This window comes from Spermophilus citellus, assembly GCF_964194105.1.
Source record: "Spermophilus citellus genome assembly, chromosome: 1".
Taxonomy (NCBI): Eukaryota; Metazoa; Chordata; class Mammalia; order Rodentia; family Sciuridae; genus Spermophilus; species Spermophilus citellus.
This window is the reverse complement of record NC_138182.1, coordinates 39,933,127-39,951,670: the sequence shown is the minus strand read 5'-3', so window position 1 is coordinate 39,951,670 and position 18,544 is coordinate 39,933,127. Positions and strand designations below refer to the sequence as shown.

Sequence of the window (18,544 nt, the reverse complement as noted above, 5' to 3'; positions counted from 1 at the left end):
AAATGAGAACAATAACACTTTTTAAAGGGATTATAGATTGTTGGGAGGGGAGACTTGACTTTTAATTAGTTTTTGTGTCCTCTCAGAAAACTTGGAAGAATTTACTGTATAATTGGGCCCTGCTAAACTCTTCATCTGCTTGACTTTCAGAAGGGCCTCACTGTGCTGCTGAGTTATTATCACCATCATTTCATGGGGAGCAAAGGGGTCCAGAGAGTGTCTTAATCCATTTTGGCTGCTATAACAAAATGCCACAGACTGGGTAGAATAGAAGGAACGGAAGTTTATTTCTCACAGCTTTGGAAGCCTGAAATCAGGGCATGATTGATTCGGTGTGGGTTGAGAGCCTGCGTGCCTGGCTTCCAGATGACGGTCTTCTTGCTGCATCTTCCCATGGAGGAAGGGGCATGGAGCTTTATGGGGCCTCTTTTATAAGGCACTAATCCCACTTGTGAGGGCTCCACCCACATGACCTAATCATTACCCCAAGGCCCCGCCTCCTAACCCCACCACCTCAGGGGTGAGGATTTCCACATATGAACTCTGGTGGGAGCACAGTCTATAGTAGAGAGGGTAAGTCATGTGTACCCATACACAGAGCCAGAAACAGTGATATGGAATTGGAGCCCAGGCTGGCCTGTTGCTCAGGACCTCCCTGCAGAACATCGTAAAGTTTCTTCCATGACTCCTTCCATGGTGCACCTGCTTCTCTCCCTGAGCCCTTCTGCCTAAAGCAATCCTGTTCTGATGTGCCCTCTCTTGGCAATATCTGACCAGGATCAGCAGGACAGCAGGGTCATTTTGCCCCAGACCAAGGCCTACTAGGAGAGTGATGGAAGTCCAGGCTTTGCTTTAGCAACTGGGAAGCCCTGGCCTCAGGCTGCAGGTCCTGAGGAAGGTCTACCTTATTGTAATCCTAATACCCAGAAAGGTCCTTCTTCACACAGAGGCACCTGTAGGTGTTTGCTGGGCCCTGGGATTGACCATTCCTTCCTCCAGGCCCTACCAGCACGGGTAAATGTTTGCCTCTTGCCTCTCTCTACCAGGCAGCGATCCTCTGAGGATAGGACCCGAGTCTTGGGTGTCATCCTATGCCCCTCGTCTAGCATGAGCACTAGCCCACCTCTGCTTAAGGTGTGCTGTACAAATGAGTAGAAGGGTAAATGAAGGAAAGGAGGAGCCTATGTGTGTTTCTTGAAGTTGGCAAGATTATTTTATTCCTTCTTTATCTATACAACAAGTATTTATTAAGTACTTACTAGGTGCCAGTCAGAGTGTAGATGGTGGAGATAAAAAGATACCTAAGGGCTGGGCACAGTGGCACACGCCTGTAATCCCAGTGGCTCTGGAGGCAGAGGCAGGAGGATCATGAGTTCAAAGCCAGCCTCAGCAAAAAGCGAGGCTCTAAGCAACTCAGTGAGACCCTATCTCTAAATAAAATACAAAATGGGGCTGGGGATGTGGCTCAGTGGTTAAGCGCCCCTAGGTTCAACCCCTGGAATCCCCTCTACCCCCCAAAAATATACCTAGGATGTTCTGGTTCTGGCCCACAAGGAAAAAACTCATTTATTCTTTTCTATCACTTTACACAAAGAGAGGAAACTACAGCCTTACATCAAGCTGGTCCCCTAAAATACCCTTCTAGTTTTTTTCTAGGTTTCATGCTTCTAGGCTCCCAATTATTTAACAGGCTCAAAACAGAAATGATGGCCTCTTCATGGGTAGGAGTTGATAAACACTGACTCCCTGGGGTGTGAGAAACCAGGGTTTCAGAATGCCCCTCTGCAGCCTGTTTCCCATCAGTGCTTTTCTCTGATGTGCCCACTGTACCCCACTAGCATGGGACGGTATCAGCTGGAGCCTTAAGGCTCATCTGTGAGAAGCAAAGTGAATTAAACAGTCTGAGCAGGCCATAAATGGCATGGTGCCTAAGACCTCTCTAATGACTTGGATGAAATAATGCAATTTCCTGGGCTCTGCAGAATTCTGAAGTCGCCAGCTATTAAAGCCACTGCGAAACACTCCTTTTATAGTAAGTGCACAATGCATTTCTTAGTATTGTTTTCTTGGACATGAGCTGGTGACCATTTTATTGCACATGCCCAGTAGAAGAGGCACCCATTGCCCCCATCTTTATATGTAAACATATAAAGCATCAGATTAATGTAAGCATCATATAAATGTTCAACAATGCTGAGAGAAGACCCCAGTTCCTCTTAGCAAGCAGAAATTCCCTAATGGGGTGGAATGGATTTATGTCAGAGAGAGCTGTGGTTTGTATCACTAGAGGTAAGAAGACGTGTAATTACTTAGCATCTCAGAAATGTGGCCTCCTCATCATTTAGATGTTGTCTAACGGGACAATATCTAACACACAGGATCATTGCAATATATGTGAAGAGATAAGTGTCAGGTGCTCATCATGGGCCTGGCAGATGGAAGATGTCCAGCAGCTGCTGGAGCATTTAAATGTGTGTTCCTCCCAGAGCCAAGAGTGCATCAATGTAGGCCGACCCTGGGGACCCATGGTCCTTGGAGTCCATTTAGAAACTTAAAACAGGGAAGGATTACCCAGGTGACGAAAGAGCTAACAAGCTGTAGACAGAGTCAACACTGAGACTAGCACACAGAAGCCATTACCACTACCTTGGCTACAGGGACAGGAAAGGAGATGGCTTTCTCCAATCCGGTGGTTGGCTAGCAAGGTGGGCAGGAACTGGAATCCCCAGAGTATATACCAAAGCTGTCAGAAATGCCACCTGAAGAATCCATAGGGAAAAATATTCTGTTTTTTTTTTTCTCCTTTTCTTCCACCTTCCTTCTCCCTACCGGTGCCAAGTACAGTCAGAATCTGAGTCAGCAGGGGGCCTGAGGTTTAGAATGAGTCCCCCACCCCAACTCCACAGAAAGCAGAGTAGGGGAGATGTGATAAAGAAAACTGAGGGCAAATATGCCAGGTGTGCCTCTTGGTGGGAGAGGTACCAAACGACATGGTCTGGCTTGGGAGTCTTCATTTAGGGTGCTGTTTTGTTTTCAACCTATCTCTTCCCCTTCTGTCCTTGTCCCCAAACTTCCCCATACCTCTCTATTTCTCATGTGTTCCTGAGTTTTTGCTAGGAGCCACAAGCAAATAATATGATGCATGGCACTTTGGGTTGTAAGGTGACGCCAGCTAGCCATTGAGATGATATGATTATGTTAAGATTTACATTCATATGGAAATTGGACTCCTGCTGTTCACCTTGGCCTGCTAGGGACTCGTGTTACGGGACTCCTGGAGAGTTCCCATTGGTTGGGGAAGGATAGTAGGAGGGAATTCCGGGGGAGGTGGGGCCCCCCCCCTTCCGAGTGCGTGTGGGTGGACCGGTTTTGGCTTGCCGGCGCATACGGAGTATTGGCGGCTTTTTCAAAAATAAAGTTTTGTTCCTGCTTCAGTGGCTCGTGATTCTGTGCCCAGCCAGACTGAGGCAAGTTTTCTGTTAAAGCTGGATCTCATAGTTTGGATTGCCCAAAGGCTAAGGTATTGAAAGCTTGGTTTCCATTTTAGCAGTACTCAGGTGTGAGCCTTTGGGGAAGTAACTGGATCATGATTGATCTCATTAGTGAATCAATCCATTGATGCATGCATAATTGAATGGGATATTGGGAGGTGATAGAAACGTAAGAGGTAGGTCCTAGTTGGAAGAAGTAGGCCACTGGGAGCACGCCCTGGAAAGATATGTATCTTGTCCTGGCCCCTTCCTCTCTCACTCTCTTTACTTCCTGGTTGCCATGAGATGAGCAGCTTTGATCCAGAATGCCCTTTACCATCAGGTACTACCTAACCACAGGTCCAGAAACAATGGAACTAGCTGGTCATGGACTGAAACCTTGGAAACCATTAGCCAAAATAAATCTTTACTTCTTGAAGTGTTTTTTCTCGGTTATTTTGTCACAGCAATAAAAAATTAACACACCAAGTCATTTTCCTGTCTGCAGATGGCAATGGAAGAGAGAGAGCAGCTCTACTACAGCAATCACCCTTGCTGCCATTGCAATTACTATTTAAATGCCTAAGGGCATTGGTGGGGCCAAGCCCAGGAGGAAGTTAGATATCAATGCTGCTCCTACTGCACATGCACTCTTCTCAGAACTGGGTAGAAGCACCCTACAGGCTCTCTTGGGGAGCATGAGGTGCTTTGGTCCTGAGTTTAGACACCAGCTATGTTATCAGGAATGGCCCTCTCTTTGTGTCACCCATGTTAGTGCTTAAAACTCTGGCTTCAAACTCAGCCTCAACCCAGGGGAGGTAGAGGATAGAGCATTCTTTAGGGTTTTGCGGGTAATTCATTTGCCATTTTTCTCCCAGAGTTCTTTCTTCATCTTTCAAGCTACACTTCATGTTTGCAAATCTATCTGCATTCTCTGACTGAAACTAACCCCAAGCCAATCACAACGGTCCACCATCCTAAGCAAGGAAAAGATTCGTGTATCAGGGGAAAAATAAAACAAAAGGAATTGATTTTTCCCAACTTTGGCACATTTTGTTGATGGGATGTGATCTAGTCATTGAAATATTTGGGCTGACATGGGAAAATGTTTGTTACAAAGTTGATGGGAAATAAATTTTTGTCAAACAAAGGATGCAACAAATGAGCAAACAACAACCCAGAAAAATACAGGGAATACACCAACGTATTGTCTTGGGGGGACGGTACTCCGATTGGTTTTCAATGCAAAGAAATGAGGTTTACTATAGAAATTCCTTGAGCTCAGGAACTGTTCTTATTTAACCTTATATTCTCTTTTTTCCCCATTCCCAGAACCTCATGGTCCTTTATTGTGAAGGAAACACAGAGAAGGGTCTCCAGTATAGTTTCCAAACCATCCAACCAGTTATGCTGAGACAGGACCAGACAGTCTCTTGATTCTCTGTCTGGTATTCTTACCTGGCCACATGCCACCTGGGCTGAGGGTCACACAGATGGAAGTGAAGAAGGACTGTCTCATCTGCTCAGATCATAGAACAGAATCCTAAAGAGAGATCTTCAAGCGTTAGTCAAGTAGGGAATCATGATACCCCTGTTGGGATTTGGAAGAAACAAGAAGGAATAATGAGCGATTACAGATTTGAAGCTAAACTGGTGCATCTAGAATCTCTTCTGTATTATGCCTTTTGCTGAGGTTCTAATTCTGTGGTCCTTTTCTAGAATGCCATTGCCATAGTTTGAGTATGTCCCTCAAAAAACTGTGTGTTAATGTGTTGGCACATGCCTGTTACTCTAGCTACTCGGGAGGCCAAAGAAGGAGGATCACAAATTTGAGGTCACCCTAGGAAACTTAGCAAGATACCATCTCAAAATAAAATTTAAAAAGAACTGGAGATATGCTCTGTGGTAGGGTGCTTGTCTAGTATGTAGGAGCCTCTGGGTCAATGTTCAGTACTACAAGAGGAAAAAAAAGTTCATGCATTGGAAATTTGTCCCCAAGTTCATATGTTGATGGTATTTGTAGTTGGGAGCCCTTGGGAGGTAAATATGATTAGAGGAGGTTATGAGGGTGGGGCCCCTATATCGGCATTAGTGGCTTTATGAGAAGAGGAAGAGACCTGAGCTAGCCTACTTGCTGTCTCGTCATGGGATGCCTTCTGCCTATAATGATGTAGCAAGTAGGCCCTCTTCAGATGTGGATTGGATGCTGGCATCATGCCCTTAGACTGTTTAGCCTGCAGAACTATGAGCCAAATCAATTTCTCTTATTTATGAATTTCCCTGTCTCAAGTATTTTGTTATAGCAGCAGAAAATGGATGAAGACAGCTACATCCTTAGTCACCATGTTCCCTAAGTCACTTAATTTGTTTCCTTGGTACAAGAAAGACCTTGGATGAATAGCAGGAGATTTTTAGGGGTAAAAGTAAAGGTTGGCTGAAAAGGAGGGAAGGAAGGGCATGATTCAGGAAAGTGAAGAATGAAGATGTTTATGCCCTTGACAAAGAATGTTGTACCTAATCCCTATTATATAAGTCACGCCATGGGACAAGGGGTTGTTCCATCCCAAGGGATGTTGACTGGGTCTCTTGAAACTCCTCAGCCTCTTGTAAGCAAAGCAAACATGGCCATCTTTGTTTATTATCAGGAAGTGTTGGCTAATTTCTACCCAAACACAGCTAAACTCCTTGTTGTGTATCCTAAAATAGTGATTTCTATTTTGGGATTTAAACAAATAGCTCAGTTTGATAGCCGAGCATCTAACAGGAATGGGACCTGAATGGGGCTGGGATTGGACAGTGAAGGCAGAACTCTTCTGAGATGTGGCTCCTGGAGCCATGCTTTAGGGACCCTCTCTGGTCCTCATCTATCACCTTCTGGTCCCAAGTTGGCTGGAACTCTGCAGAGGTAGTATGGTAATTCTGTTTTTAATTTCTAGAGAAATTGTCACATTGTTTTCCATAATAGCTAGACCATTTTATGTTCCCACCAGCAGCACATAGGGTTTTAATTTCTTTTTTTTTTTTATTTAGAGAGAGAGAGAGAGAGAGAGAGAGAGAGAGAGAGAGAGAGAGAGAGAGAGAGAGAGAATTTTAATATTTATTTTTTAGTTCTCGGCGGACACAACATCTTTGTATGTGGTGCTGAGGATTGAACCCAGGCTGCACACATGCCAGGCGAGCGCGTTACGGCTTGAGCCACATCCCTGTGCTAATATTTGTTATTTTGCTATTTTGTTTGCTCTTAAATAGCCATCTTTAAAGTGGTATCTGATTGTGGTTTTGATTTGCATTTCCCCAGTGACTAGCAGTACTGAGCATCTTTTCATGTGTCTATTGGCCATATAGATACCATCTTTGGAAACCTGTCTGTTCAAGTACTTTGCCTGTTTTATTTTTTTTTTACTTGTTTGAGTCTCTATATATTCTGGATATTATTCCCTTACATGTGTGTGATTTGTTGTATCTTCTCCTGTTCTGAAGTTTGCCTTTTTACTGTGTTAGTGTCTTACGATGCTCAAAAGTTTTTAGAGATCGAATTCAACTTGTCCATTTTTTCTTTGATTGTGAATTTTGTGTCACAATCAAATCATTGCTAAGTCCAAAGTCTTAAAGCTTTCCCCTAGGTTTTCTTCTAAATTTTTATAGTTTTAGCTTTTATATTTAAGTCTTTCATCCATTCTGAGTTGATTTTTGTACATGGTGCCAGGTAAGCATCCAACTTTGTTCTGTTATATGCAGTTATACAGTTTTCTCAGCATCATTTGTTGAAAAGATTGCCCTTTCTAATTAGATGATCTTGACTCTCTTGTCAAAAGTCATTTGGCCAGGCTGGGGATGTTGCTCAGTTGGTGGAGTGTTTGCCTCACATGCACAAGGCCCTGAGTTCAATCTCCAGCACCACCAAAAAGAAAAAAAAAATCATTTGGTGCCTCATTCCATTTTATTGGTCTATGTATCTGTTTTGATTACTGTAATTTTTGTAGTAAGTTTTGAAATCTTCAAATGTGAGATTTCAAGATTTGCTATTCTTTTCCAAGATTATTTTAGCTACTCAGAGGTCACTTTAGATTTCATATCATTTAAAGTTTTTTTAGTTATACATGGACACAATATCTGTATTTTGTTTATTTATTTTTATGTGGTGCTTAGGATGGAACCCAGTGCCTCACACGTGAGAGGCAAGTACTCTGCCACCCAGCTACAACCCCAGCCTTCCATATAAATTTTAAGATTGATTTTGCTATTTCAGCAAAAGACATTATTGGGATTTTGACAGGAATTGCATTGAATCTGTCTATCGGTTTGTATAGTATTGACATTTTGGCAATATTTTAGTCTTTCAATCCATGAATATAGGGTGTCTTTCAGTGTATTTATGCCTTACTTTAATTTCTTTCAGCAATGTTTTGTAGTTTTTAGTGTACAAGTCTTTCACCTTTTTTTAATATTTATTTTTTAGTTAATTGAACACAATACCTTTATTTACTTATTTTTATGTGGTGCTGATGATCAAACCCAGGACCTCCAACGTGATAGTCAAGTGCTCTACTGCTGAGCCACAACCCCAGCCCATGTCTTTCACCTTTTGGTTAAGTTAATTCCTAAGTATTATATTCTTTTTAATGCTTTGTAAATGGATTTTTTTTCTTAATTTTCTTTTTGGACTGGTCATTGTTGATGTATAGATACGTAACTGATTTTTGTGTATTGATTTTGTATTCTGCAAGTTTGCTTAATTTGTTTATTAAAACAGCTTTGCATGTATGTTCTTGAAGTTTTTCTAGATAAAAGATGATATCTACAGAAATAATTTACTTATTTATTTCAGTTTGGAAGCTTTTATATCATTTTATTGCCTAATATTACTGAAGTTTTCATTCCCAATTTTTCTGTTTGTGTGTGTGTGTGTGTGTGTGTGTGTGTTTGGGCTTGTGTGTGCAGATGCATGCACACGTGGGATACTGAACCCAGGACCTTGCACATGCCAGGCAAACGCTCTTCTGCTGGACTACATCCCCAGTCCATTACTGCAGTTTTCTATCCAGGAAACAATAAGGGTTTGAAAAGGGATAGGGATGGTGAGAAATGGATGGATTTGTGACATACTTCTTAAGGCAGACAAATGGAGTTTATTAGATTGGAAGTGGGCTGTGGGAAAAAGAGATGAATTAAGAATGGCTTCTAAGTTTATGGATGAATTAACTGGGTGAATCACATGATACCATTTGCTAGATAGGAAAGATGAGGGAAATGTAGGCTTGGGATAGGAAAAGAGAAATTTTACCTAGGTGTAGTGGCTTGCACCTGTAATCCAAGCAGCTTGGGAGGCTGAAGCAGGAGGATCGTGAGTTCAAAGCCAGCTTCAGCAAAAGCGAGATTCTAAACAACTCAGTGAGACCCTGTCTCTAAATAAAATCCAAAATAGGGCTGGGGATGTGGCTCAGTGGTTGAGTGCCCCTGAGTTCAATCCCTGATAACCACCCCCCACAAAAAAAGGAAAATTTTTATTTAGGTCATATTAAATTTGGCCATGGTTGTGGATAAAGTAGCCAAAAGCAAGAGAAGAGATTGGAAAGAGGGCAGAAGACAGATCTCTGCAGAAAACTCACATTTGGAGAATTGATAGAAAAAGAACCAGAAAGAAGAGGGAGAAAGTTTCGATAAGATATTCCTGGTTAACTGTGCGAGCCAGAAGGGAAGGAAGATGAGGACTGAGAAGACCTCGTACAGGAGCAACAGGGGTGTGATCCCTGGGCTTCACAGAGAATTTTCAGCACAATAAGTAAGACCTCCCCTTGGGTGGAAGTGAGAGAGCGCGTGGGTGAAGGGGCTACTCCAAATAATGCCACAGAGCTGTCTGGATGCAGGAGGTAGTGTTGTGTCCCTCTTGTCATGGAAACAGAAACCGTTCAGAAAAACTAAAAGCCACTTAGAGCCCCCCTGATTCTAGTCCATCACATCCCCTGAACTCTTGTGAAAGATGCTGATTAAGAGAGAGAGAGTGGAGAGTGGAGAGGAGAAAAGAGAGAGAGAAGGAGAGAGACAGGAGAGAGCAGGGCAATCCCAGGGCTCTGTCTTTTAGAGGTAGTCCCTAACGGAAAGCCTTCCCCTCTTAAGAAAGAAGCCATTGCCAACACCCACACCAGCTTCCACAAAGCACAGATGACCCACTGAACAAAGTTCCTTCTTTTCTTGCTATTGGCTGACACTGCTCATAAAGCACAATCTGCTGTTTCACTTTTTTTCTTAAATGATCAAGCTGAATTACTTGGAGGAGAAAGGCAGGAGAAAGACAGAAGGCAAGGCACCGAGGGCAGAGACCTGCAGGTGGGCATTTTTACTGTTGCTTTGTTAATTCATTGTTGAGAATTGTGCCTGGATTATCACTTCTTTTTTTCTTAATTTAAATGTTTTTTTTTTCTACCATACATATGGTAGTTTAAAAAATATTGAGAAAGTATAAAAAAAAAAGGAGAAGAGAACAAAAACCATCACCAAGATACAGCTTCTATTGGCATTTGGGGAGTTATTTCCTTCTCTCTCTCTCTCTCTCTCTGTGTGTGTGTGTGTGTGTGTGTGTGTATGTGTGTGTGTTTGGTGCATGGAGTTTGATTTTCATGTTGCACCCATACAATATGGATAAGTTTATGTTCATTTCTTTGATCACAGCTTTTGTTTTTATCCACATTGCTATGAATTCTTCATAATCATAATTTTAAATTGCTGCATAAATTGCATTGAGATTTATTGTACTTTACACACGCCTTCTTCTGTTTTTGGCCACACAGCATCTTCCCTATTCTACATAGATGGAATCATTTTATTCTAGAAGATATATATTTTTTTTTTCTCACTTGGAGTCTTGCTGTGGGGGGAGAGGAGGTTAGCTTTGAAGATGTGTATTTCAGTGGTTTTGCTCAGAGGCACTGTGAGTGGAAGGTGTGGGGATGTGAGTTTGCAGACTGTTCTCTGTGGGGCCGGCAGTGTTTCTCAACTCTGGCTGTACCTTCAGCCAGAATCACCTGAACTGGAGCAGATTAGAAAACCGCCCCCAGAAACTTAACCTTGGGGGATCAGTCTGTCCATCTGTAGACTTTTGGTCTTCCAAAAAATTCTAAGGTGACTTAGCAAAAGTTGACAGAGGTTATTTGAAATAGTCTCCTGTCTTTGACACTTACCTGAAAGTAATATGTGTTAAAAGAAAAGGATGCAATTTCAGGCAAGCCATGCAAACCTGCCTCTCAATGCTACTTAAACCATGCAAAACATTAATTTGTGGGAAACAGAAGACTTGTAGAAATTTCTCTCATTTGTCTCAGACACATCAACTCTTGAGACAAGCATCTACCTGAGAGTTTTAATTTGCTAATGCTTTAAGGAGAGGGATTTGTTTCTCCTGCTTGGGAAGTTCAAAGTTAGAGAATCTGAGGCTCTAGAATGTTCAAAACAGATCAAAATTAAGCCCGGGCTCTCTAGTACCTGCTGAGGCAGTAAGTCTTCCTGTCTTTTGCAACCTTCTCATTAAGCACAAGGTGGACATTTAGTGATCAGCCAGGTAAAGCAAAGGCGGGTGAGACTGGGATGATAAGTGACAGGAGGTTTCTCAGGTTTTCCAGAAACACTTATCTTTTCTGGATCCCAAGTCATAAAAAAACTGGAAAGAATTTCTGATTTCTCTCCCCAGGAACAGAGGACAGACAACAGGCAGCTAAACTAAGTTGAAGCATTTGCTACTGCTTTCCTAGCCTACAGCAGGGATGCCTTTTTTTTTAAATTATTTATCCTAACTTAATTGATAACGTGTTAATCAAATTTCTTCTTGTTTTAATTACACAGAAGGGAATAGATGTTTAGTATCTTCTTTGATGAACCTAAACATTCATGTAGTACTTTTCTGTTTAGAAACATGTTTACATACACCAGTTCTTTGGATCCATGAAATTGCCCTGGGTGCTAGAGGGCATTAATTCTTACTGTAAAGGTGGTAAATATGAAGCCCAGAGAACACAGGATCTTTCCCAAGGTGGAACCAGTACTGGTGCAGAGGGCACAGGGCTCCCTTCTTACAACTTTAATAACAGCTATTGTAAGAAGTTGATTAAATACACATTGTTTTGTCTATATAATTGGATAGCCTTCAGTCAATTAAATGATGACATTGTCAATTATTAGTTGGCCAAGAAAGACATGACATGACACAGTGTGCCCATTTTTGTTTAAATACAATTATGTATATTTGAAGAAAGATGAAAGGAAGTAAATTCACAAAATTTAGATGTATCTGGTTGGTGGTAAACTTTGTAATTTATTTCAACTTGTATTACCTTGATTTTCTTCTTTTTTTTTTTTTTACCATAAGTATGCACTGTGTGTATAATAAAAAATGTAAAGTAAATTAAGTAGAATTGTGTTTTTCCGGTTGGCTCTATTCCAAATGAAATGGTCTTTTACTTGGCCACATGGAAGCCTCCCTGCTAATGTTCTGAGTGCTGTACATTCCTGATCACATTGTTGTGATGGTTAGCTAGCACTGAGCTCTTAGCACGTGTCAGGATCTAAGCAATCACTTTGCATCCATTTACTTCATTGATTCTCACTCAAATGCTCTCTCGGCCCATGACAGTTTTGAAATTCAGAAGGATAATGTAATAAGTGACCAAAAGGCAGAGCTGAGACTTGAACCCAGTTCCTTTTTAACTTAGAAGCACATGTTTTCATTCATTATACCGTCCGGCTCCCCATCTGCCTGGGGTCTAAGAGCAGCTCCTTTCAACATGGGTAAAACCTGTTTGGGAGGAAAGTGGGCGTTCCTACGCATTGCCTTGTGTCAGGATCACCTTGTTAATACCTGTGTGCATTCCGGACTCGAGGGACCCTCCTGCTTTTCTAATTTGTCTTGCACAGCAAATATTGGAAGCACACTGTTCCCCAGAGCTAAGCCTGCAAGATAAAAGCCCCACAAGGGATTGTGCAATCACCTAGAGAACTCTGGCTAATGCAATGGCCAAGATGGATAATGCATAGAAGGGCAAGCCTCTTACTGTGGTTGCTGAGCTTTGCTAGAGAGGTTTTCACATCCCCTCAGAGCCCCCCTCCCCCCGGCACATTTTGAATGCTTTACTCCAGGCTCTGACCACTTCCTTCTTTGTACTGGAGTTACTTCTGTGCAGTCCTCATCCCCCTACTGGACCATGTGTCTCTGCATAAAACCAGACACCCCCACACGGCAAGCCTCTCTCTTTCTCTTGCATGCACGTGCTCCAAATGCAGCACAACTGTTTTCAGCTGCTGTCCATGTTCCCTCCCATGGTTCTCTACTCACTCACTGTGAGAAACGGGAATGTGCAAATCAATGAATTCATCAGTGAATGGGGATTTTATTTACAGTTTATGATCATGTTAATGCCTTAATGTTCAATTAAAATTTTGTTTTGAATTTTATTAATCTGATTCTATTAGTTGGCCTTTGGGGAAAAGTGTAATCTTTGCTGATATCTAAAGCAAAACCTTTCTAATTGGATTGATGGCTTGGTGGCAGTACAGTCTGGCACCTTTGAAAAATAAGTCTGGTTATTAACTGAGGGGCTGATGACGAGGGTATACGCAGTAACTTGAAGACAAAGAATTCGAAACTGGATGGATCCTTAGGAAGAGCTGGGGCTAGACAGAGATTTCTGCATCGTTAATACAAACTCCAAAGTCCTGAAGGGAGAGAGACTTAAAGAAATGGAAGAAGTTGACCCCAAGAAGAACAAAGAGGGAGGAAGAGAGGAGGAAAGGCCAGAGGAGGGTAACCCATTTACTTTGGAAATTTAAAGATTTAACTAAAATGGAAGAATTTTTAAAAATTCTGTCTAAAATTATTTTATTCACTGTACATTATTAAAAGAAGTTTTTTTTAATTAGATCTTAAAAAATAGACTATTTCCCATCCAGACTCCTCTCATGAGCCTAGAGAGATGGCGTTTCACATTGTCTGCATCTCTGGTGCAGAAAACACAATGGTATAAAGAGTTCTTGAAGACATCACAGGAACCCAGGGCCTCACACGTGCGGGGTGACAGCTCTACTACTGAGCTATGTCCCCAACCCCTTGCAGAGTCTTTTCAGCAAGTTGGTTTCTTTTTGAGTCTTGCCTTAATAATTCTGCTCTCTAGTAAACTCTCCAAGAGGTTTGAAGGTGGCTCCCCTTTTTAGTTGTAACAGGCACAAAACCCTACTGGGAATTTATTGGCACAGAATCAGAAAGACAATTTGCTCTCCTCCGAGATATAAATAGCGTCACTTCTTTCAGAGTTGAGAACATAGTACCATTTGGGTACCTTTTGTGGTTGCCCCCTGCCCACATGCCATTGACCCTATCTTTGTTCCTAGATCTTAGAATTGAATTTCAGGGACAGAAATTTTGTAAGGAAAAATACACCAATAGCATTTCATTACCCAAAACCAAGCGATGGGTGGATTTTATTTTTCCTCCCAGAAAATGTTCACTGTGAGACCTACATGAGAGGGTTGAATAATATTTCATTGGCTCACTCAGTGGTCATTTATCTGAACACCCTTATGTGCTGCACACCTTGCTAAGGCTAATAGCAGTAGACAAGAGGCACTTCTTGCCTGCCGTGGTGAATGTTCTGGTGGTGGGGATGACAGGAGGCCACTGATGTACCCTGGGAGAGATACTGGGGAGAAACCCATGGAGCTGTAGCCAGTCAAGACCTGGAGGAGTCAAAGAAGGCTTTTTCTGGAAGTGTTATTTAGAAAGAAACTTGAGATTGGGTAAAGGATAGCCAGGGGCTGAGCTGGAGCTCAAAGTATGTAGGCAAAAGAGACACCCCCACACGGTAAGCCTCTCTCTTTCTTTTGCATGCACGTGCTCCAAATGCAGCACAACTGTTTTCAGCTGCTGTCCATGTTCCCTCCCATGGTTCTCTACTCACTCTGAGAGGTTAATTACTTGTTGATGATCAGGCAGGTAGCAAACAGTTGGTTTGGAGAGAAGAGAAAAAAAGTGAGTTAGGATTTCAGTCCTGTGAGATTTATTCTAAAGCTTTTTTGCATGATATTACAATATCTCTATATAGTTTTAGTAAACACAGATGATGTTTAACAAAATACCTTTGTAAACAATTCCTCTGCTCTAAGAAATTAATCTAATAGTGAAATATAAAATGCCTAGGTGGGAGAGAAGAGAAAAAAAGTGAGTTTTACTTTGAAAAGGGGCCTTTGGGCAGTCCCCGAGTCATGTCATTTAGGCACTGTGGTTAAGGACAGGGAGGGTCCTGATGTTGACCAACCCCTAGAAGTTTATTGGAATAAGTTTTATATGAGTCAGTGTTGTGTTGCTGCGATGTAGTACCAGGATCAACTAAATTTATGAAGAAAAAAGATTTATTGAGTTAATACTTTTTGAAGTTTAAAGTCGCAGATTAGACCACCCTATTGGATTGGTCTCTGGTGAAGGCCATGGATGGCAGCATATCACGGTGGGAGCATGTATCAGAGTAAGATGTCATGTCACTTCTCTAACAGAGCAAAGAGAGAGAGAGAGAGAGGGAGAGAGAGAGAGACAGAGAGAGAGAGAGAGAGAGAGAGAGAGAGAGAGAGAGAGAGAGAGATCGAACACGAGTGTGAGCGTCTGGAGTCCCACAATCCCTTTCAAGGACATGTTCCTAGTGACCTAAGAACTAGACCCCACCTCTCAAAAGTCCACAGCACTGCCAACACAGCCACCCTGCAAAACAAGAGTTCAATTACAATGGAAAATAGGGGAACGCTCAAATTAAATAATTAAATAAGATCCAACCATAATAGCTTCTGAGATAGCACTTGCTGATCTTTCTTCTGTCTTGAAATCAGAACACTTGGGAATCAGAGGCTCAGAGGCAGAACAAATCTGTGGCCTTACTTAGGTTATTGGGTTAATAACAGACATCTCCAACCTTCCTTGCTCAGATTTTTTTTTTAAAGGAAGTCATATCTCCAAGGAGCTCTCAGCTCTCCATGTGTGTTTTCTTTGTATTGATTTGTGCTTGTTTATCATGGTGGCTGAATATGGATGAAGATGGGAGAAAAGTTAGCATTTGAAAAATAATGGAGAGAGAACAAGGAATTAGCAAAGCAGAGGTTGGATGAAGGATGTCAGAGATACTGCCAGGCATTGTGTTCTGAGGCATCATAAGCCTCATCACGTGTTTGGATGCTGGCCTTCTGTCAGGCTTCAGCTTCTGAGACAGCCCTTGGGACCAGTTATTCTGGGGACCAGTTATATTAAGGGAGCATTGTCCCTTAATATAACACAAGAAGAAATGAAGTTGTGAAATACTCCAGTTTTGCCAGTTCTCTGCAAATCTGTCTATGATTCTTAGGCATCTTTTTGCACAGGAAAATTCTCAAGAAAGCAACTTCAGTGGAGAATGTGCAAACTGACCAATCAGAACAATGGAGGGGAAATGTTTGTCAGCAAAAGATACAAAAAGGCAGCTATTGTTAAACTATCATCCAAACTAGGCATTGTGGCAGCTTTGACAATATATGTCTTCTTGGGTGTCTCTTCTTCCATCTGTCCAGGTACACTATATTTATGGTGGCAGATGTCATTTTAGCACACATTTCTGTGATCTGGGCAAAGTTCTTCTTTCAGTGGAAGAAGGCCGTAGCCAATGCATGCTGTGTATCCAGCCCCACCCAGAAGCTGGGCCTAACAAAGTTTTGAGAAGTCCCAGGGACCTCAGGCAGAACCCAGGCAAGGAAGGTTCTGGTGGCTCCCAGGAGTTCTCATGGGTCAGAGAAAATGCTAGAAAGAGAAGGAAGCAGATATAAACTGAAGGGCACATGTGGATAAGTAATGGGGAGAAATCACTGAAGTTGACAACTCAAGTACTATGATTTTAAAAAAAGCATTCTATTTGGAAAACTATATCTACAGCATGGTGTGTCTGGTCTTTAGAACTAAAATAGAAAACCACGATAATGAATTCAGAAGTTGTGTGTGTGTGTGTTCTAAACTTTCTCTGGACCTGTTGGAATTTAGTCAGGAGGCAGCTCAGACAGATCAACAATGGATTATCAACCTCCCACATTTCTGAACCCCCTGCCCCACCTCAACCCTGGGGGATTCCCAAAGAGGAATTTGAGGAGAGATGGTGAAGTAGGTATGGTAACATGGCATCCTCCACCATAATTAGATGAGGCAATGACAAGAAAGAAACTTCCCAGTGCATTTGGTGCCCCACAGGGATGCTGGCCTGTTGTGGCAATTGCTCACTAAAACTAGCCTATTCTTCCTGCCAGGATTTTCTTAGATCTTCCTCCAATGGCAAACAGAGACTACTCTTCAGGAGCTCAGCCTTGGAAATCTGTGCAATCCCATGAGTAACATGCCCAGATTTCTTTCCACTCAACACCAGGGCAAGTCAAGCCACAGTTTGGTTGGGATCCAAAAAAAGAGGGCCCTGTGAGCTCTAAGACTTCCAAATGTAGCATCTGAACTCTAGGAAGTCTGAAGAGGAGGGCAAAAATGCAGCAAACTCTGCACAGGCCCCAGGGGCGAGACTCCAGTCTCCCTACAGGTGAGCAATGGAGTCCCTGGACCCTTCCTGAGAAGTTCCTGCCTACCTCAGAGCTGTCCAAAGTACAGAGAAAGTGAATTGGAGAAATCCTTCCCCTGGAGACTTCCAGAGCCATAAATGCTTATTTAATGGTCTGGTTTACAGTAGATCTGCCCACAAACCTTTTCCCAATGGGCCAAGGTGGTAACTTCAGAGTCATGCAATGTGTGAAAGCAAATTGCATTTAGCAAGCAAAGGGTCATTAGTCTGGTGGCCCATGAAGTGGCTTATACTCCACGGCTCTTTGAGGTACTTTGGGGGTGACAGAGCAGAGGAAGAAATGGAGCAGCAAAATTCTCCAAGGTGCTGATTCCATGGAAACAGGGCCCTGAGTGGGTCACTCCTCTACCCGACATACTCTGGGAGCCCAGAGACCAGCTCAGTTCCTCATTCAAAAGATGTTGCAATCTCAGTCTTGTTGTTTTTATCTGTATTTCTGTTTTGGTCTCCAAGAACTCAACTCATTTTAATTCTTTGAAAAAATTCTGAGAGCAGAATCTCATTTCTGCTAGGACCGAAACATCTCCATCCCAAACACCACATTTCTAACATGACATTTGGGGCCTGTTCTAGTTAAGTTCTGGGTTAGCAGCTCAGATTGCAAGAATAGATTTTCAATGATAGATTGAAAACGGATTTCTCTGTTTGGGGGACTACATTAACTCAGGACTCAGGGGTCTCCGGGGTTTTGAGAGACAAACGTGCTGTGGAATTGTCCCCTCTGGAGGGTTGCATTCTCTCTGCATGACTTCAGGGAACTGGTTTGTGAGCCTTTGCAATAACAATGGCTGAAACTTATCGTGGAGCTTTTTCCAGTGCTCTCTATGGCCCAGGTGCTGGCCTGAGTGCTATTTATATACCATCTCAAGGCATCCTTGCAACAATCAATCCTTTGAAGTAAGGACTAGCATCATCATTATCTCTATTTTACTGATTAGGAACTGAGGCACAGGGAGATAAAATTACCTGCCTACTTCATCAAATTAATCAAGGAAAGACCAGGATTCAGTTTCTGAGTTTGTGGTTTTTCCCTGTTTTTCTCCTACTGCTTCTGCGCAGCTGAGAGCAAGCGCTGTCATGCCTTCCACAATGATTGTTGTCATTAGATGATCCCCCAGCCCTTGCTTTTATATGAGAAAGTTTTGCCTCCTGAATACTTTTCCTAAGTCCCTAATTTGAGCTTAATAATAATAGTTACCATCATGGTGTGCCCCCTGGGTGTGAGAGCCACTTACATTATGCCACTTACAGATGAGGAAACTGAGGCTCAGAGAAGACAAATCACTTGGCCAAGACTTTATGGCTAGTAAGTGGCAGGTTTGCTCTCTCACTTTCCACCAACTTTCTCTTCTGAACATTTCTATGAACTATAAAAAGAAATGTTCTATTTGTGAATCCACAGTATACAGTCTCTCTGGGAGCTAAAATCCAAGTTATGCTCTAAAGTTTTTGGATAAAATGAAG

At 42.3% G+C, this 18,544-nt stretch overlaps 1 protein-coding gene across 2 annotated transcripts in view; it reads left to right on the top strand.

Moving 5' to 3' along the window:
- CYSLTR2 (cysteinyl leukotriene receptor 2) overlaps positions 1–18,544 on the top strand; it is a 51,796-nt gene that overhangs the window by 9,557 nt on the left and 23,695 nt on the right. The window contains exon 1 of one of the 2 annotated variants that reach the window (XM_081263335.1): positions 9,763–9,797. The exons of the other annotated variant lie outside the window; for it this stretch is intronic. The gene's annotated coding sequence lies outside the window, so the exon portion shown is untranslated. Of the gene's footprint in view, positions 1–9,762; positions 9,798–18,544 lie in introns of those variants that run through there. 2 annotated transcript variants of the gene reach the window in all.